Here is a 22,297-nt window from a genome sequence, read left to right on the forward strand (position 1 = left end):
ATAAAAATGGGTACACAAAAAATCTAGGACCATCCAAAGTTATTTTTACTCATGGCCTCGATCGACAGGTTTTAAAAGCTTCACTTGATACACTCTATGGATGGCCTAGAATAATTGGTCGAATGGGCTCTCACATGATTTTGAAAGCTTTGCTACCCTCTGCTAATAGGTTGGACAAGCTTATTACTTTTACTTACCTTACAAACATTGATTATTATACACTACCACGTGTAATGGGACCTTTGAGAAATCATGATCTTACTCAAATGGTACTTCTAGGACCCATTCATATTTATCATGTCAATGTTAATGAGATATGGATTTCATTAGTAAGTCACCTTTATTTTTAATATAATTGATTTGATTTTATCTAGGTCAATAGTCCGGACCCAAGCCATTGTGATAGGCGGACCTCACGTAATTGCATGTTGAACCTGCGAGAATGCAGTCCTTATGACACACACACACATGTGTGTGCATGCATGCGTGCGCACGCACATAGACACATGCATGCATGCATGCACACACAATAATTTTGATTAGCAAATGTATCTCACACACATGGACACTGATTTCTTCACACACACACACACACACACATGAATACTTCCCAAACTATGAATTATTCTTTTTGTACCCTCGTGAAATATCCCCTTCACACTCTCTTTTTAACTGCCCCACACACAAAGCACATTAATTATCCCATATCTCCTCTGATCCCTTCTCATCCCATGCAGTCATTCGCTCCTTACTCCTCTAAGCAATAACAAGTTGGGGAAAACAGTTATACTTGTCTGCCCAAAAGTAACTATGTTGTTTTAACACCTAGTTTGTTTGGATGGTGGTAGGTAAGTGGACCTTGACTTCAGAACTTGTACTACATCTTTTTTCAATATTGTGTTTGTTAAACACAATAATATTAAGAATTCTTAATTTTGGTGGAAAATTTTGCAAACTCTAGTTGTTGCATTTTTCAACTTAGATGTCTCAAACATTTCTCCCTTATATGTTCCCCTTTTTTAACCTTATATCCTATTGATGGAATTAATTGTATGGCTCAATTATTGATGGGATTGTTTAATCTAAACACACACTTTGATTTCCCAACTAGCCTTTGGTTGGGCTAGTGCCATAAAGTTAATTCACATCCATTGGATAATTCTTTAGTATAAATTATCCCGTCATTTTGCGACTCATCTTATTTTTTACTAAATTTTATATCGATTTGTAGAAGTGGTTTATGCATTTACTATTGGCATTTTTTTCATTTTGACACTCCTCATATGGATCCACTTTTTTTCACTTATTATTAGTAGGTGGCATGGATGATTTTTTCATGTTAGTTTTGTTAAGAAGTGAAACTTTTATACTAGTATCAAAAGTTTGTATGCTGTAATAAAAATAATTGTTTGAAACATTCACCAGGATTTGAAACTTTTATGCAAAAAAATATAAAGTTTCGCCAGGATTTACATCTTTTGCTTCAAAATTATGAAGAAAATACATAAAATCATACTATAGTCTATAAATATTGTGAAACTAAAGAAATTAGCCCAATAAACTTTCGCCAGGATTTTATATTACTATATAATTATAGATTCGATAAAAACATCCATGGTAGTTGGGGAGTTGGTTCCACATGGTGGGCTTACTCCTCGGGGGTGGGCCACCCACACACACAGGCACACACACACATACAAAATAATTTTGATTAGTAAATGTATCTCACACATACAAACACTTATTTCTTTACACACACACACACACACCATGGATGATGTTTTCAAATTAGTTTCATTAAGAAGCTAAACTTTTATATTGGTGTCGAAAGTCTATATGCCATAATAAAAATAAATGTTTGAAACATTCGCCACCAGGATTTAAAACTTTTATGCAAAAAAAATTAAAGTCTCACCAGGATTTACATTTTTCCTTCAAAATTCAAAAGAAAATATATTAAAAGGTACTACATTCTACCAAGATTGTGAAACTAAAAAATTGAGCTTGGAAACTTTTGCCAAGATTTTGTATTAATATATAAGCATCGCTTCAATAAAAACATCCTGCACACACACACACACACACGTGTATACTTCCCCAACTATGAATTATTCTTTTATGTACCCCTGTGAAATCTCCCCTTTACAATGTCTTTTTAACCACCCCACACACCAAGCACACTAATCCTTCCATACCTCCTCTAATTCCTTCTCAACCCATGCACTCATTCATTCCTTACTCCAATTATGACGTATTAAAAAAAAAATTTATCTAAGAATATTCCTAGGTAAAGCGATAACAAGACGAGGAAAATAGGCATTACCTGCCTACCCAAATGTAACTATGATGTTTTGACACCTTGTTTATTTGGATGGTGGCAAGTATGAAGACCCTAACCTTGAAACCTGGGCTGCCGGAGGATTCCACATCTTTTTTCAAGATTGTGTTTGTCAAACTCAATATTGTAAAAATTCTTAAATTTGGCAATTTTTTTAGCAAACTCTAGTTGTTGCATTTTTCAACTTAGATGTCTCAAACATTTTTTTCCTTATATGTTCCCCTTTTAAAACTTTTTATCCAATTGATGGAATTAATTGTATGGCTCAATTATTGATGGGACTTTTAATCTACACACACACACTTTTTTTGGGGGGATGAAATTATGAACATCATATTATGAAACAATCATTTTACAAAACAATAGGACTCGAGAAAAGAGCCAATGCCCTATCCATCAAAAATAGTAAAAGGAAAGATCAATGTAAGAGACATCCAGATCCTCCTCATGCAAGGCATCACACGCATGCACACACACACACATGCACGTGCACACACACACACACACACACACACACACACACACACACACACACACACATGTTGGGTGCACAAGGTTCAGATGCTATGGTCCCCCCATTGGCCTAGGAGAGGAGTTCTTAGACTTGATAAGAATATCTGCTAGCCTAAGTCACTAGTAGGCTTGGTTTGGGCATGCAATAAGAGTTCAAAGAGTCGTAACTCGACTCAAAATCATGAATTTGAGTTCAAATTTTATAGATCTGGCTCTCATTTTGGGTACAATCAAGCAGGCCAATGGTCTTTAATGGTAGCCATTAGCATAGGTGAGCCTTTAGTTTGGTTTCACGCTTCAGTAGGTGGCATTTTTTGAAGCCTTCACTTGAATTCAAGTACATGTAACTTGAGCTCAATTGTTCACAACTGGACTTCAAATATTGTGAAAATTTCCCTATTTTTGTACAAAAATGCACATTTAGATTCTTGATACTCTCACTAAGTCTTGCATGGTCTTGAGTGGCATTGTTTGAAAAAGTTGCCTTTTTCAACATGTTGACTATCGAAGTTCAAAATTGAGTTCACATTGAACTTGAGTTCAAATATGCAAAAATTCTAGGGTCGGAGGAGAGAGATTATGTTGTGAACATGTGAGTGGCATGCATGCATTTGTGAATGGACTCGATGTCTAGCATGCTTAACCTCTATATATCTAAATGAATCTAGGAACATGCCCAAACTCATCACCCTCTAAAAACACAACACGTAGTGCAATTTCAATCTCATGATAGTCACTCATAAGGTTGAAAACCATAAACTCCATCATGCATAGCATCAACTAGCTACTATGCATCCCCACCAACATCATTCGTACCCACCAATCGATGTAGACCATATACCTAGATGAATCCAGGAACATTTCAAAACTCATCCTCTAAAAACACAACATAGTGTAGTTTCAATCTCTTGATAGTCACTCCTAAATGGTTTTGTTATGATTATTCATGTGTTACTATATGAATTGGAATTGGGCTAAGGACAAAAAGAATGCATTCCTTGATTAATATCCACTGGAAGGGATTGGGCTAAGGACAGGGCTAAGGACAAAGATAGTGCATTAGTCTCACTTTATTGGGGCACAACATTCCTTGATGGAGTTCCATAGCATTCCCTGATGGATTTCCACTAGGAGGGGACTTCCATAGCATTCCCTGATGGATTCCACTGGGAGGGGACTTCAAAAGAGGGTCTATCAAATTTCCACTATGGTACAACATACTCCGATGGATTTCTAGTGATGGAGGGAATTCAATAGGGGCTCTATGAGATTTCCACTAGGGCACAACATTCCATAATGGATTTCCACTGATGGACAGGGATTCAAAAGGGGGTCTATGAGATTTCCATTGGGGCACAACATTACCTGATGGATTTCCAATAGAAGGGGAATTCAAAAGGGGGTCTATCAAATTTTGGAAAAAAAGGGGGCTTTTGAGGGGAATTCCGATGGGATTAGTGAGGGGATAGAGGGGGATTTGGCGAAGGACTAAAATAGTGAGGGGGATAGAGGGGGATGAGGCTAAGGACTAAAATAGAGGGGGATTCGCGGCTAGGGATCCGAGCACAACATTCTCCACTGGGAGGGGAATTCAAAAGGGGGCCTACGAGGGGAGTTCTGATGGGATCACTAATAGGAATTCTAGGACGTAGTGTAAGGAGATGTCTCAAATGATTTCCTAGGAGGATTATGAGAGGGGATGGCACGAGATTTTCTATGAGAACTATGAGGGGATGGCTCATAGGATTTGCTAGTAGAAATGTGAGGGCATGGGTGAAAGGAGCCCTCTAGGGTGATAAGGGCATCCTGAGGATGACATGGTGCTAGAAAAAGAAGCCTCCGCTCATGATGTTATTTATCAATTGTTTCCTTTATGGGTGTACGCATGGTTAGGTCGACGTGATACTCATGTCTTGGACACCAATAGCACTTTGAAGTATATGTGTGCATGCATTTGAAGTATTCATTATATGGGGTTGTCCAAGAGGTTCCATGGGAGTGTGCATGCATTTGAAGTACCTCCCCACACTATTAGTTTTTTAAATTTCTCTTTCTTGTGGATTTCAAAATGGTGGCTATCACCTTGAAACTAGTGCAAAAAGTGGTAGCTAGTGTACCACCTTATCATGCTTTCACCCTAATGGTGCCCTTTTGTCAAGTGCTAGCCTTAGGGCTTGTTAGGCATGCACTTGCACGTGCATGCATGCACTTCCTCTTTCTCACACACACACACACACACACACACACACACACACACACACACACACACACACACACACACACACACACACACACACACACACACACACACACACACACACACACACACACACACACATATTAGTGAAATCTTATATTTCTTTGTGGGAAACCTCAAAAGAGGTAAAAACCACTACTACAAAAGTAGGTAGAAATGGCACACAATTCCAATTTTGCCATTTCTTATATATGAAATGGCAACAACTTCTCAAATTGCCATATTTTTTGCAAAAATGATAGTTAGAAATGGCAACTAGTTCTTGAATTGCCCTTTCTTTGGAAGAAATGGAAACAAAAAATGGCAACCTTTTATTGTCTGCCATTTCTTAGCAATAATTGGTAGCACCAAATGGCAACCAATTCTTGACTGCCATTTCTTACGAAGAAATGGAAGCAAATTCTTGATTGCCATTTCTTATGAGGAAATGGCAACAAATTCTTGATTGCCATTTCTTATGAAGAAATGGTAGCCAATTCTTGATTGCCATTTCTTGGTAAGAAATGGCAACCATTTCTTGACTGCCACTTTGTTCAAAGAAATGGCGAGCATTTCTTGATTGCCATTTTATAAGAAGAAATGGTAGCACAAAATGGCAACTATCTCTTGACTGCCATTTCTTACGAAGAAATGGCAACCATTTTTTAAGTGCCATTCTTACCAAGAAATGGCAGCACAAAATGCATATGTGGAGTAAAATTACACAATGGTTGACCATTCGGTTGCTGCAAAGTATCTTATTGTTGCCAAAGATTCAATACTACCATTCACAACATTGATATTACTGTCACTATTTTTGCATTGTCTAAGTGTGAAAGATTAATCAAAATTCTTAAGTGCATCAGTACTCATAGTACACAGTGTGAAGAAGTCATCTAAAATTCTAAGGAATAACTTTTACCTTTTATAACACACACATTTCACTTGATAACAAATATTATTCAATAGTTGATTGAGAAATAAATAATACAAAATTTACATAGAAAAATAAAATATAAAATTATAAAGACATTACATGAAGAATTTTCCAAGAAACATTCAAGCCTATGGTTTGACCCAATGTCTGAATCTCATAATTTTCTTTAAATATACAAGCATCCTTAATGATTGCATCATCAACGCTCCCAGTGTGTATGATACTTTGTATAGGCCTTAATGAAAGTAATAGAATTGTTCTTACAAAAGTTTTATGTGGATCAGGTATCTTTTTCATGGCCGGGAATGTGTATTTTTACAATTCTTACCATGCAACGTGGATGAGTGTTAAAAATATGCATCGGTGTACTTCTAGCATATTTGTGTGGGTTTGATGGATATGATACTTTATAAAAGCCTTAATACTAATAATACCCTTATCCTTGCAAATTTTTGAGTTGATAGGATATTGTTTGCATGGTTGGGCTCGCGTATTTTCACAATTCTTAAACATGCATCATGCATGAGTGCTTCTAGGATATCTATGTGTGTCTGATAGGCATGATACTTTACATAGCTTCAATGAGAAAAAAACCCTTGTGCTTTCAAAGTTTGATGGGGATCATGCATCAATTTCATGGTTGGGCATGTGTATTTTCAAATTTCTTACCATGCATTATTCATGAGTGGTAAAAATTATGCTAGAAATCAAGCAATGAGTAAAAAGCAACAATGTCAAGCAACAAAGTAATTAAAAAAAACAAGAGAAATGAAAGAAGATAAACAAGATATCAAGATACAAAGAAAGCAATGAAATCAAGCAAGCAAGCAAGCAACAAGATGCAATCATATCAAGCAAGCAAGTAATGGGGAAATTTTGGTAGCATCTCCCCTGGGCCGTAGAAAAATCTCATATTTGCCTTTTGTGCAACCACAAAGGCATAAGAAACGTGTAAACACACAATGCAGATTCCAAAGATTATTTTAATGCAAATGAAAGGGTTGGGAAGCTTACCTAGAAGAAGAAATTTGAAGACAAACCACTCTAAATATCATCCACTTCTTTAGTTCCCAAAATAGAAATCTTTTGCTTCAAGCTTAGAGTGGAGGGGAGTGGGCCAACAGTGGCATGGGTGGTGTAGGGATGGCAGGGGAGGGTACGGAGATGGTGTGAAGGTCATGTGAGGAAGAGGCAAAAAGTTGGCAAGATCTCAAATAAGAGAGGTGTGGCAAAAAAAGAGGCATTTGGGTTTGCTTTTTGAAAGTTTATCTGAGTCGGTGTAGGCATCGGTATATACCAGCATCTATACCAATGAAATAGTAGGGTGAGCAGATACTGGTAAAGGTCTTGAGACACATTCCCATCATTGCAAGAATACAGCACATGTTTCGATGCAAATCCATAGCGGAGTTGATGACATGGCATGAATCTCATCGGTCACAGATGACACATTGAGGATTCCCGTAGATTGTGCAGCTTGGAAGCACAAAGACAATCAGTGGCTGGACTTTGTGAGGGAGCCACGCAACTTACATCTTGGGCTCGCCATGGATGGCATTAATCCTTTTGGGTTACGCTCGACATCTTGGTCGACATAGCCCATAGTCGTGGTGAATTACAATATCCCACCATGGCTAACAATAAAAAAGGGACACCTCATGCTTGCACTACTTGTGCCAGGGAAGTACTAGGCAAAAAATATGGATGTGTAGATGGCACCTTTGATAGAGGAGTTACAGATATTATGGAGAGGAGTGCGATTCTTTGATATTTCCAGAGCTCCTAGACATACCAATTGTATTTTGGTTAGGGGTATCTTGATGTGGACCATGCATGACTACCCAGGATATGGAGAGTGCGTAGGTACGTGGTTGTGTCTTTACATGTATGATATAGGATTATGCTTTTATGACTCTCTTTTGCATGCATGCCTTATACTAACACATTCATGCACGCGTGCAGGACTTGTTACAAGTGGGTACCATGCTTGTCTTGTTTGTGGACCGGGTTTGAAATTGCTTGCATGATACTCCAAACATATGAGGAAAAATGTTTATGAAGGTCATGCTCGATACCTTTCGCTAGACCATCTTGTGCAAGGAGGTCAGCTTGATCCACCACCATCATATTTGAAGGCAAGTGACTAGATTCAGGCTTGGAGGGCGAATGGAGAGGAACCTCCTCCTAGTATGAAGAGGCTATCGATCTTTCACGAGCTTCCTTATTGGGGTCAGTTACAAATCAATCATCTCTTGGATCCCATGCATATCTTCAAGAATGTGGGGGCTACTATTTGGGCACACTTGGTTGGCTCTAAAGACACGAGAGGAGTGCGAGAAGACTTGCATGCTATGAATAGGATGTCTCATTTGTGGCTCCAAGTGCATGCTTCGGGAAAAATTATCCTCCCGAAAGCAACATGGATCCTCTCTACGAGGGAGGAGGCAGCGGTCAAGGTAGACATTGCCTCTTTTCAAACATCCACAGGGTACATGCATTGCTTGAAAGGAGCATTTTCAAAGGATAATAAGCTTAGTGGGCTCAAGTCCCATGATTGGCACAAGGTCTTACAGGTATTCTAAGGTGTAGGATTAGTGTACCGATAATCATGATGTGTTAGTGTAATTATGATTATGTTATATTGTTGACATGACTTCTTTGTTGCTTTGATAGTTCATCCTCCCAATTACAATAAAAGGGTGCTTACAAGAAGATGTTAGAAATGCTATATTCAAGATCAATGGTATTGTGAGGTATGCTTACTATCAAATTGCATTGATTGCATTTTCTTCAATTTAAGCTGAATAATCTGCTGACTGATTATGAATATATCTTACATGGGCATGTGAAATAGGTGGATATCTCAAAAAGAGATCTCCATATCGATCATCAAGAAGGCTAGGGTGGAATCCATTGAAGCCGTATGCTTGCTTGAGAAGCACTTTCCCTCAAGCATTCTGATAACTCAAGTACACTTGCTTGTGCACATAGTTGATGAGGTGGCTATTGCAGGTACCGTTCATAGTCGGTGGATGTTTTTTCTTGAGCGGTTTATGAAAACTTTGAAGGGATTTGTAAGACAAAGAGCAAGACCAAAAGCAAGCATGGTAGAGGGATGGCTTGTGCAAGAGTCATTAGTATATATCACGGAGTTTCTTGCATCCATGGATCCCGATATACCGCAAGCTTGGCATAACAAGGATGATGATCGCATCGTTGGCGAGGTTCCCCAAGGAAAAGGGATTGAAAGAAAGATGAGCGAAGAGCAAATTTTGAAATTCAATAAGTTTTGTATCCTCAATAGCAAGGAGATGCAGAAGTGGATTGAGAGATATGAAGCGGCCAAAGCATAAAGTCTAATAAATGCAAGGACAAGATTCAGAGTAATGTACAGGCAATCGCAACCATATCCACGGGATCTAGCTCTTCTCCCCACTCACATGTCACTTGATTGGCTACAACTGGCTCTACGTAAAGCCGAACGTGATGGAGAGACAATAAATGAGCACGAGTGAGAGTTATCATCTGGATGTATGATGCATGTAAGTTTCTTACCTCTTGACATAATTAATAATTATTTGTTGCGATATACGCTATAAAATAGATGCATCTTCATTGTTTTAATGATGCTCTTTTACAGTACAAAAAGTACAGTGCATTATGGTCATATGGGTGACATTTTTGCGTGGAATGCATCGATTCAAAGAGAGTCACATATCATTGTGGAGTCATGGCTAACTTCACACAAGATAGCCGAGCAAGTGCTTCGGATACCAATCTTCTCTCCTCACAATTGGATTATTGTGGAACCATACGTGAAATCTATGAAGTTGATTTTAGACGATTTAGTATTTTCATTCTTGATGTAAAATGGTTTAGAACTATTTACAATGGTTCCCATGCGATAGTAAGAAAAGATAGTAGCGGTTTCTTTGCAATAGACTCCACCAAACTTTGGATCGATGAAAGTGATACTTTTGTTCTTCCCGAGCACTGTGAGCAGGTGCATACTAATGATATAATTAATCGAAGCTTTCATTTTTAAAGATCCATTGATACGTGTACTTAAGCATAATTTCATATATATAATTGATGACATTCGGCACCCATCTTCAATATAGGTGGTTTTTTATCCGGATCGTTCTGATCCAAGATGGTGGTATGTGATCCAAGTTGCACCACAAAGTAAGCAAATTTTTGAAGATAGAGATGTGGATATGGAGATGCCACTAGCAATGCTAGATCCAATTGATCCAGATGAATCTAGCGAAGAAGATGAAGATCACAATATGAGCCAAGAGGAAGATGGGCATAATGACATCACATGGGAGGAAGATGGAGATCACGATATTGAGGAAGAAGATGACGATCATCAAGAATCACCACACTTTATTGAAGAAGATGATCAAGTACTCTTAGGTGAATGTACGATGCTAGAGTACGATGATGATATAGGAGATCAACTCGGTATAGAGTTAGAGATGGATTTGTTTGGCACATTAGACTTGGCTTGAGATGAAACCATTATGTAAATGCTCTTCATTGATTTTTTTCATCTCAAACTTGAACATGAATATATGAGCTTCAAAGTCTTGATGTACATGCTCTCGTACTTTTATTCTCTCAAAAGATCAAACATGTATGAAAATTAAAAAAAAATTGCCATTGGAGAAAACTAACTTTTAAGGTCGATATGAGAAAAAAAACTCTCTGTAAAATGTCTCTATAAAAAAGTATCTTAGTGTCGCTATATAACAACACCTACAATTCTGATAAAGTCAGTATATAGCGATACTTAACAAGGCATGCTTCCAATACCGATGATTAGTGCCCCACGCATGCTAAACGTCAGTACTTAAACGTCACAATAGTATCCATATGTAGTAGTGTTGGTGAAAAATGGGGTTTGTAGCAACTTTGACCATCTAAACTATATCTGATGGCTATATCTGAGGGGCACAATGCTCTTCTTGCACCTCAAAATATGTGGTATTGATTCTTGTGCAAAGCACTGTGACCATCGAGTATGTGTGTGCGTTGGAATAACATACCTTAGAGAGTGTGATTTTTGCTAGTTGTGCATAACACTTGGTAAAAAATGAGGTTTGGGGTAACTTTGAGCATCCAAAGCATATCTGATGGGAATCATACTTTGCACGTGCCTCCACATAGTTGTATTGATACACATTTAAAGTAACATGCCCACCGGGTATGTGTGCATTTGAATAACACACCTCATCTACTTTTTGTCGAATGTGCATAACACATGTTGAAAAACGGTGTTTTTGGTGACTTGAACATGATAATTTGCATGTCCCTCAAAATATGAGGGATTACTGCCCATGCAAAGTATTGTTCCCTTAGGTGTGTTCTCAAATAACACACCTCAGATACTATTTTTTGCCAAATGTGCATAACGCTTGTTGGAAAACGGGGTTTGTGAGAAGTAAACAAGATGGTCTCTAAACAAGAGATCTAGGCAAACAATTTGGCCCTTAGAGGCAAATGAAGAGGCATCCTCAAGCAGTCAGGCGAGGAGACATAGAATCTAACAGAGGGAGATGGAAGCACCCCAACCCAAGCCAACATGAGAGGTGGAAGATAGCCAATTGCCAAGACAAATAGATTTGGCAAAATGCCAGGCAAATCTACATCGACGGTATATGGAAGGCCCCCATACCATAATGAAGTGGTGATGTACTTCGCCAAATTCTTGTATGCACACTTTATTAAGGGTATATAGGTGGACTTCTCCTCTTACAAGGACAACCGTATGCATGGTCGTACAAAAGTGACGATCACCCAATCACAATTGTCCAAGGCATTGGAGGGTGCACGTGGCCCACTGAAGCAACAAGTGGCACAACTTCACGAAGAGAACGTGGCCTGCCAGTTCGAGTAGGTCCAACGCCTAGAAACTGAAAGACCACGAATTGAGCCAGAGCTATAGAACGAGATTATTGCTCTACATGCCCAATTTAAGATCTTGGAGGACCTCAACATGCGGTTGCGGCAAGAGGCCCACGAAGCACGTGCAACACTAATCAGAGATCCAAGTGTGGAGGCACAGCTAGCTATTTGTTGCCATCCATCCTCACAACCATATGCCGTGCAACCCCTTACCTCCGATAGCCCAGACAATTGCTTGTGCCCATTTTTTGTTTTTTTATATTGATAATTGTACTGGGTATTACTCTCTGCCTTGCGGCCATAAATTTCATCTTTATTGTCTAGTAGATTACTTGCCAACTAGATCAATTTGTCCACTTTGTAAAGCCCAACTATCAATGGCATTGTACATGGTGTTGGGATTAGTTGAATGAAGTTATACATTCTCTTTCCGATGGAAATATATGCCTTTGTTTTAAGTTCATTGAAGTTCTATGATGGTGTATTTAAATGCTTAGGGATTAATTTATATGCATCCAATGTTCATTATCATTTTGCACTATGCAATCCTTAAATCCATGACATGCAATCCTAAAGTCACAATCATCCATCACATGCAATCTTAAAGTCATCAATTGGAATAGTGTCAATAGATTATTTCATAATAAATAATTTAAGGAAGGCTATGGTCAATTGACACTTAGCATAGAAAACAAATATAATCCAATGCTCATAACTATATAAAGTAAACTTTAAAAGCATTTTCCATTTGCCATTGAAATATAATTATATGCACTTTCATCACAAGCTCTCTCTCTCTCTCTCTCTCTCTCTCTCTCTCTCTCTCTCTCTCTCTCTCTCTCTCTCTCTCTCTCTCTCTCTCTCTCTCTCTCTCTCTCTCTCTCTCTCTCTCTCAATTAAAACTTATCTCTAAAGTCATTAAAGAAAAATGTTACCAAAGACAAGAAATTAAACTTTGCACATGCTTCTTCTACACGTCATCGCATAGGATTCTATTGCATATGAGACAGAGTGGTATGTAACTTGCCATGCTCTTGATCAATTGAACTTGGTCAAAATCACAACAATTGGCATTACCACCCAAAAGCCTATGCAATGGAAACATGGAAGAGATAAAGCCCAAACCCTACAAGATATTTACAATGCACAACAAGACAATTCTTATCCAACCCTACACTGCAATCTGCAATCAAAAAACAAGAACACATTCAAAATACAATGAGACATTCAAAACCCTATTGCCATCATTGCCACGATTCACAAGTCACTATCCTCATCATGTTCGTCATCAATGTCCTCATCTTCAGACCCATGTGGAAGGTGAATATTATTTCCTTCATCTTCATCAAATTCATCCTCCTCATCGTCGCTATCCTCCTCGGATGTTGCACCATTAGTCTAGTTTCATCCTCTTCTTAGGGTTCTACAATCTGCAATGATGGGATTGCTTCAAGTTGTATAGCATTAGGTGGGATATCATAGGTCCATTTTGGAACTTTCTCCTCATATCCCACATCTCCTAATGTTTCCAAGATTTTATGATTGGCATAGATGTACAGTAACTTCTCAACCTGATCCTCTAGAAGTCTATTTCATAAAGTACTATGAATGTACTTGTAATGACTCCAGTTTCTTTCTAAGCCCGAGTCTGATCATGTCTAAGAAAGAACCCTCATTGCAATTGGGCGTAAAATCTCACACGTGCCACAATTCATCATCCATCATTTCCAAGCAGATGTAGTTTCTACGAATGCTTGAACATTGCTCAATGCAAACAACCCCTTCTTGCATCAATACTTGGCTAACTCGTTACAACACTTTGCAAACTCATGGTTGTGGGGATTATATTGTTGCACCACCTTATGAAAGTCATGCATAACAATTGGGATCTCTTCCGGCTTCATATTCCACCACTTAGAGTCTAAAAGGCACCCAACACTATGCAATGGATTATGAGCTTGCTCCCATCATGGCCTAAACAATTGCCACAATGCCTAGGTTTAGACTTCCCCTTTGCGATGGAAGTATGCAAGGTTGACCTAAGATGCTTCAAGAGGACCCCCATGCGCTCTTTCATGTAATCCAAATTGAATTTGGAGGGTTAGGATATTGTCTTTTCAATTAATCGATGACTGCCTGCTTCTTTCCCTCATCTTGGTACCGCCAGTCAGTAGCTATGCTGCTCTTGAAGTGGTGGCTCATCAACCACCTCATGGTGGCCATCATCATTGAGCCCTTTTTATTTTCTATTATCTCTATAGCTACCATGATTTAATAGGATAGGTCCTCGATTGGGTAAGGAGGATTCATGGTAGTGGCAGAGTCAGAGCGAGTGGTGTTTGTGCAAGCGCTTAAGGAGCGAGGAGTAGCAGTGGGAGTAGGAGAGGGCAAGGGACCTGGTATTGGGTCTCAGGACCAAGTGGAGACCTGTAGGGATGTGAGTGTGTTGAGTCGTCTACATCTCCCGAGTCAGCACAACATTAGCGACCCCTCCTACTCTTCCTTCCCTTATGATGGGCATGCCCAGGTGATGACCCCTCAGTCGAAGGGGCTAGAGGGGATGGCTGGACAGTAGGTCTAGCTGTTGGTGTAGGAGAGGAATTTGATGAGTTCAACCATCAGTGTAGGAGAGGGATTTGTTGAGGTCCTCTAGGATAGTAGAGAGAAGAATCTCATTGTCTCCACATCGGTCATTTGTGCGACAAACTCGTCGAGACTCTCGACAAAGCAATGGGCTGCTAGCAAAGGAGTTCCCTAAGGGGTAGTCATAGTGCTACATCTGAGAGGAGTCGGGCCAGGGGTAGGCCCCTGAGGTGTCACTTGAGTGGCATCAAAGTCCTCTGAAGAATAGAGATCATGATGTCTCCTCTTACGAGGGTTTTCATACTCGTCGGACGTGCGACGTGATCCCATGTCTAATTTGGGGGGAGTGGACAAACATAGACACAAACACGAAAACAAAAAACAAGGGGTAAGAAGCAAAAAGCATATCAAGTAAAGCATATGCATAAGAGAAGGAGAAGCATAAGAGAAGGAGAGGGGAAAAGAAGAGAAAGAAAAGGGGAAAAGAGACTGAAAGAGGGGAAAGGAACCAAATATGCATTAGAGAAAAAAGAGAGAAAGCATATGCATAAGAGAAAGCATATGCTTATGCTTATGCATAAGCATATGAGCATATGCTCATGCATAAGCATAGGCATAGGCATAGGCATAGACATATGCTTATGAAAAGAAGAGAAAAAGAGAGGGAAAAAGAAGAGAAGGAAAGGAGAAGGAGAAGGAGACATATGCTCATGCATAAGCATAAGCATAAGAGAAGAAAAAACATATGCATAAGAGAAAAAGAGAGAAAGCATATGTTTGAAAGAGGGGAAAAGAGATTGAAAAGACATTGAAAGAGGAAAAAAAGAAGAGGGGAAAAGAGCATAAGCATAAGAGAAGGAAGAGGGGAAAAGAGATTGAAAGAGGGGAAAAAGAGATTGAAAGAGGGGAAAAGATATCAAAAGAAGGGAAAAAAGACGAGGGGAAAGAGCATAAGCATAAGAGAAGGAAGAGGGGAAAAGAGATTGAAAGAGGGGAAAAAGAAGAGAAGGAAGAGGGGACAAGAGATCGAAAGAGGGGAAACAGAAGAGAGGAAAAGAGCATAAGCATAAGAGAAGGAAGAGGGAAAAAGAGCATATAAGCATAAGAGAAAAAGAGAGAAAGCATAAGCTTGTGCTTATGCATGAGCATAGGCAAATACATATGCTTATGAAAAGAGGAGAAAAAGAGAGGAAAAAAGAGAGTGGAAAACACGAATGTTTTTATCGAAGCTATGCTTATATATTAGTATAAAATCTTGGCGAAAGTTTTCAAGATTGTTTTTTTAGTTTCACAATATTAGTAAAATGCAGTACTTCTTTATATATGTTCATTTGAATTTTGAAGGAAAAAATGTAAATCCTAGCGAAACTTTGAATTTTTTTGCATAAAAGTGTCAAATCCTGGCGAATGTTTCAAACATTTATTTTTATTAGGGCATACAAACTTTCGATGTCAATATAAAAGTTTAGCTTCTTAACGAAACTAACTTGAAAAAATCATCCACGGTGGAAAATAAGAGAAGGAAGAGGGGAAAAGAGATTGAAAGAAGGGAAAAAGAAGAGGGGAAAAGAGCATAAGCATAAGAGAAGGAAAAACATATGCATAAGAGAAAAAGAGAGAGATTATGCTTATGCTTATGCATGAGCATATGAGGGAAAGAGGGGGGGAAAGAGGGAGGAAAAGAGGAAAAGAGGGGAAGAAGAGGGAATAAGAGAAGAGAGGGAAAGAGAGGGTTCCTATGCCCATCACTGCAGCTAGCGCTTAAGGCATTAGCTGCAGGCCAATGCAAATAACGAAAATAACAAAAGGAAAAAAGAGGAAGCACTTTCTTACCTGGAAAAGTCCCAAACCGTGTTTCATGGATTGGCCCTACAAAAAAGAGAAAACATAGCATTTTTTCACATAACTAGTTAGAGGAAGGATGAGCTTGGAGAAGCAACTTTTCAAAAGGATTGGATGAGTTTGGAGAAGCCTACAAACAAGGAGAAAGAGGAGGAAGAGAAATACCAAAAAGAGAAGAGGTGAGTCTTCTTTCTATCACCAAATCTGGTTTTTTGTCCTTAATCTCTAAAAATCAAGCATGAAAATTAGCACATACCCTTACCAATACAAGGAGAAACATGCTTTAACACTCACAAAACGAAATCTCACAAAAAATGAATCTACATTGCTTAAAGAGACCCACCTTCTTGAAAAACTTCCTTTCACACAAGCAGAGAGGGAGAAGGGTGGAGAGAGAGCACAAGTGTTGGGAGAGGGGCTGGGTAGGGGTGAGGAGCAGGAATAGAGAGGAGAAAAGTAAGGTCATTGAATATAAGGTGGGAGGAGAGATTTTTGCTTTTCCCACAATAGAGATGTGAAAGAGCTTGGGGTTTCGGGTTTAAGCCCCTAGCATCGCTATATAGCGATGTTTATATCCAAAAAGCATCGCTATATAGCGATGGCGGAACAGGGCAAAGCATCGCTATATAGCGACGCTTCAGGGCACTTATTGTCAAAAGAGAGAAAAGGAGCTCAAGGGTGGCTATTTTTTGGATCTTAATAGATTTCCTTGCAGCTCATGTTGTGATTTTGGAAGTGTGCAGATGGAAGGGACGAGTGGAAGCTCGTTAGATGATGCGCCAATGTGCGAGAGCACATAGTGGCTTATGGAGAGCTTGTATTGTCATTGCACTCATTGCAAGCGAGAAGTATGACATCAACGTCATATTGTCATGCGCCACTTATGGATGTATGGGGAGGAGCTTGAACCAGTACCCACCGTTGGTGTTGCACGTGGTGATGGATCATCGGTAAGTCAATGCTATTTGAGTTTGTGATTAATATTGGATACCATTATGACACGAAACCTTGAGACAAGATCTCATATTTACATGAAATCTTGAGACAGGATGAGGAGGGTGGCAAGTGTGCACATATACCTTCACACTTTGAGCAAGACTATAGTCTCCCAGATGTGCCAGATGATGACGTGGGTATGGTGGACATGATGGATTCTATTTTTAGAAGCACTACATCACATGTACACATGATGTCAGAGTCTGAGGTCAATATGCAAGAGTTGCAATCAACATAGTTGTACGAGGGTGCTAGGATGTCTAAACTACGGGCTTGTCTCTCAATCTTGAATTTGCAAGCAAATTATGGGTCGTCGGATACAAGTGTCTTAGCGTTAATAAGGTTAGCCCCCGCATTAATTTGACTCATTATTTGGATATTGTTTGTTTTGAGAATCATCATGTATGTTTGAGAATCATCATTATTCAAAGCCTATGTATGTTTGAATTGTGACTCTCTTTTATCCTTCTCTCTTTTATCCTCTCTTTTCATCTCTTTTCTCCTCTCTTTTTCTCTCTTATCTCCTCTCTTTTTCTCTCTTTTTTCTCCTCTCTTTTCCTCTCTTTTCCTCTCTTTTCTCCTCTCTTTCCTTCTATATTTTTCTCTGTTTTTTTCCCACTTTTTCTCTTTTCACTTTCTCTCTTTTTCTCTCTTATCTCCTCTCTTTTTCTATCTTTTTTCTCCTCTCTTTTCTTCTTTTTCTCCTTTCTTTTTTCTCCTCTCTTTTCCTCTCTTTTCTTCTCTCTTTCCTTATCTCTTTTTTCCCATGTGAAGCTTCAATAGCCTACCATTGAGCAAACAGATACAAACTTCTATCACTCTAATTCAAAGAATGCAGGAGTCTGTAAATGCCTGCTCAATGTTAGGCTGTAGGATTCTAAGCTTGCTCAATGTCTTATAGATATTCTAAGCTATAGGATTAGTGACATGACTTCTTTGTTGCTTTGAAAGAGGGAAAAAGAGAAAGAAAAGGAAAAAAGAGAAAGAAAAGGGGAAAAGAGAGGTGAGAATCATCATGTATGTTTGAGAATCATCATTATTTGAAGCCTATGTATGTTTGAATTGTGATAGGTTGCTCCAAAAGATGTTACCTGCACCCATACCATGCCTGCATCAAGAGATGAAGCGAAGAAGATGCTAACAATGATGGGTATGGATTATGATACCATCCATGCTTGCCGTAATGACTGTATTCTCTTTCGTCATGAGCATGGAGATTTGGCTAGTTGTCCGAAGTGTGGGGAACAATGATATAGAGATGACTTGCAGGGTGAGTAGATATCGGTAAAGGTCTTGAGACACTTTCCCATCATTGCAAGAATACAGCACATGTTCCGATGCAAATTCATAGTGGAGTTGATGACTTGGCATGCATCTCATCGGTCCACTGATGACACATTGAGGATTTCTGCAGATTGTGCAGCTTGGAAGCACATAGATAATCAGTGGCCAGACTTTGTGAGAAAGCCATGCAACTTATATCTTGGGCTTGCCATGGACGGTGTGAATCCTTTCAGCTTATGCTCGACATGGCCCATAGTCTTGGTGAATTACAATATCCCACCATGGCTAACAATAAAGAAGGGACACCTCATGCTTGCACTACTTGTGCCAGGGAAGTACAAGGCCAAAAATATGGACGTGTACATGGCAACTTTGATAGAAGAGTTACAGATCTTATGGAGAGGAGTGCAGGTCTTTGATATTTCTAGAGCTCCTAGACATACCAATGATATTTTGGTTAGGGGTATCCTGATGTGGACCATGCATGACTACCCAGGATATCGAGAGTGCGCAAGTACGTGGTTGTGTCTTTACATGTATAATATAGGATTATGCTTTTATGACTCTCTTTCGCACGCATGTCTTATACTAACACATTCATGCACGCATGCAGGACTTGTTGCAAGTGGGTACCATGCTTGTCCTGTTTGTGGACCGGGTTTGAAATCGCTTGCACAATACTCCAAACATATGAGGAAAAATGTTTACGAAGGTCATGCTCGATACCTTTCGCTAGACCATCTCGCACATGGAGGTCAGTTTGATCCACCACCACCATATTTGAAGGCAAGTGACTAGATTCAGGCTTGGAGGGTGAATGGAGAGGAACCTCCTCGTGGTATGAAGAGGCTATCGATCTTTCATGAGCTTCTTTATTGGGGTTAGTTACAAATCAATCATCTCTTGGATCCCATGCATATCTTCAAGAATGTGGGGGCTACTATTTGGGCACACTTGGTTGGTTCCAAAGACTCGAGAGGAATGCGAGAAGACTTGCGTGCTATGAATAGGATGTCTCGTTTGTGGCCCCAAGTGTGTGCTTCTGGAAAAGTTGTCCTCCCGAAAGCAACATGGATCCTATCCACGAGAGAGGAGGCATCATCAGTCAAGGTAGACATTGCCTCTTTTGAAACACCCACAGGGTACATGCATTGCTTGAAAGGAGTATTTTCAAAGAGGACAATAAGCTTAGTGGGCTCAAGTCCCATGATTGGCACAGGATCTTACAGGTATTCTAAGCTATAGGATTAGTGTACCGATAATCGTGATGCGTTAGTGTAATTATGATTATGTTATATTATTGACATGACTTCTTTGTTGCTTTGATAGTTCATCCTCCCAATTACAATAAAAGGGTGTTTACAAGAAGATGTTAGAAATGCTATATTCAAGATTAGTGGTATTGTGAGGTATGCTTACTATCAAATCGCATTGATTGCATTTTCTTCAATTTAAGCTAAATAATCTGTAGACTAATTATGAATGTATCTTACATGGGCATGTAAAATAGGTGGATATCTCAAAAAGAGATCTCCATATCGAGCATCGAGAAGGCTAGGGTGGAATCCATCAAAGCCGTATGCTCGCTTGAGAAGCACTTTCCCTCGAGCATTATGACAACTCAAGTGTACTTACTTATGCACATAGTTGATGAGGTGGCCATTGTAGGTACTGTTCATAGTCGGTGGATGTTTTTTCTTGAGCGGTTTATGAAAACTTTGAAGGGATTTGTAAGACAAAGAGCAAGACTAGAAGCAATCATGGTAGAGGGATGACTTGTGCAAGAGTCATTAGTATATATCACGGAGTTTCTTACATCCAAGGATCCCGATATGCCGCAAGCTTGGCATAAGAAGGATGATGACTGCATCGTTGGCGAGGTTTCCCAAGGAAAAGGGATTGAAAGAAAGATGAGCGAAGAGCAAATGGACAAATTCAATAAGTTTTGTATCCTCAATAGCAAGGAGATGCAGAAGTGGATTGAGAGATATGAAGCGGTTAAAGCAAAAAGAATAAATGCAAGGACAAGATTCAGAGTAATGTACAAGCGATCACAACCATATCCATGGGATCTCGCCCTTCTCTCCACTCACATGTCACTTGATTGGCTACAACTGGCTCTACATAAAGCCGAACACGATGGAGAGACAATAAACGAGCGCGAGCGAGAGTTATCATCTGGATGTATGATGCATGTAAGTTTCTTACCTCTTGACATAATTAAGTAATTATTTGTGGCAATACATGCTCTAAAATAGATGCATCTTCAGTGTCATAATGATGCTTTTTTGTAGTACAAAAAGTATAGTGCATTATGGTCATATGGACGACATTTTTGCATGGAATGCATTAATTCAAAGAGAGTCATGTATGATTGTGGAGCCATGGCTAACTTCACACAAGATAGTCAAGCAAGTGCTTTGGATACCAATCTTCTCTCCTCACAGTTGGATTATTGTGGAACCATATGCGAAATCTATGAAATTGATTTCAAACAATTTAGTATTTTCATTCTTGATGTAAAATGGTTTAGAACTATTTACAATGGTCCCCATGCGACAATGAGAAAAGACAATAGTGGTTTCTTTGCAATAGACTCCACCAAACTTTGGACCAATGAAAGTGATACCTTTGTTCTTCCCGAGCATTGAGCAGGTGCATACTGATGATTTAATTAATCGAAGCTTTCATTTTTAAAGATCCATTGATACATATACTTAAGCATAATTTCATATATATAATTGATGGCATTTGGCACCCATCTTCAATATAGGTGGTTTTTCATCCGGATCATTCTGATCCAAGATGGTGGTACGCTATCCAAGTTGCACCACGAAGTAAGTAAAATTTTGAAGATAGAGATGTGGATATGGAGATGCCACTACGAATGTCAGATCCAATTGATCCAGATGGATCTAGCGAAGAAGATGAAGATCACAATATGAGCCAAGAGGAAGATGCGCATAATGACATCATATAGGAGGAAGATGGAGATCACGATATTGAGGAAGAAGAAGACGATCATCAAGAATCACCACACTTTATTGAAGAAGATGATCAAGTCTTAGGTGAACATATGATGCTAGAGTACGATGATGATATAGGAGATCAACTCGATATAGAGTTAGAGATAGACTTGTTTGGAGTGTTAGACTTGGCTTAGGATGAAGCCGTTGATGTAAAAACTCTTCATTGATTTTTTTCATCTCAAACTTGGACATGAATATATGAGCTTCAAAGGCTTGATGTACATGCTCTTGTACTTTTATTCTCTCAAAGGATCAAACATGTATGAAAAGGAAAAAAAAATTGTCATTGGGAAAAACTATCTTTTAAATTCGGTATGGGAAAAAACACTCTGTAAAACGTTGCTATAGGAAACTGTATCAATGTCACTATATAGCCTCTATTCACAAGTCTAATAAGTGTCGCTATATAGCGACCATTTACAAGACTAATAAGTGTCGCTATATAGCGACCATTTACAAGTCTAATAAGTGTCACTATATAGCAACACTCTTTAAACGTCACTATATAGTGACACTTGCCTAAAGTCGCTATATAGAGACACTTAACGAATCTCGCTTTGGTTACCGATGATTAGCACCCCGCGCACACTAAACGTCAGTGCTTAAGCATCAGAATAGGACCCATGTGT

Source organism: Dipteris shenzhenensis, chromosome 31 (genome assembly GCF_047967505.1).
Source record: "Dipteris shenzhenensis isolate YYH24624 ecotype China chromosome 31, Dip_SZ_1.0, whole genome shotgun sequence".
NCBI classification, from domain to species: Eukaryota; Viridiplantae; Streptophyta; class Polypodiopsida; order Gleicheniales; family Dipteridaceae; genus Dipteris; species Dipteris shenzhenensis.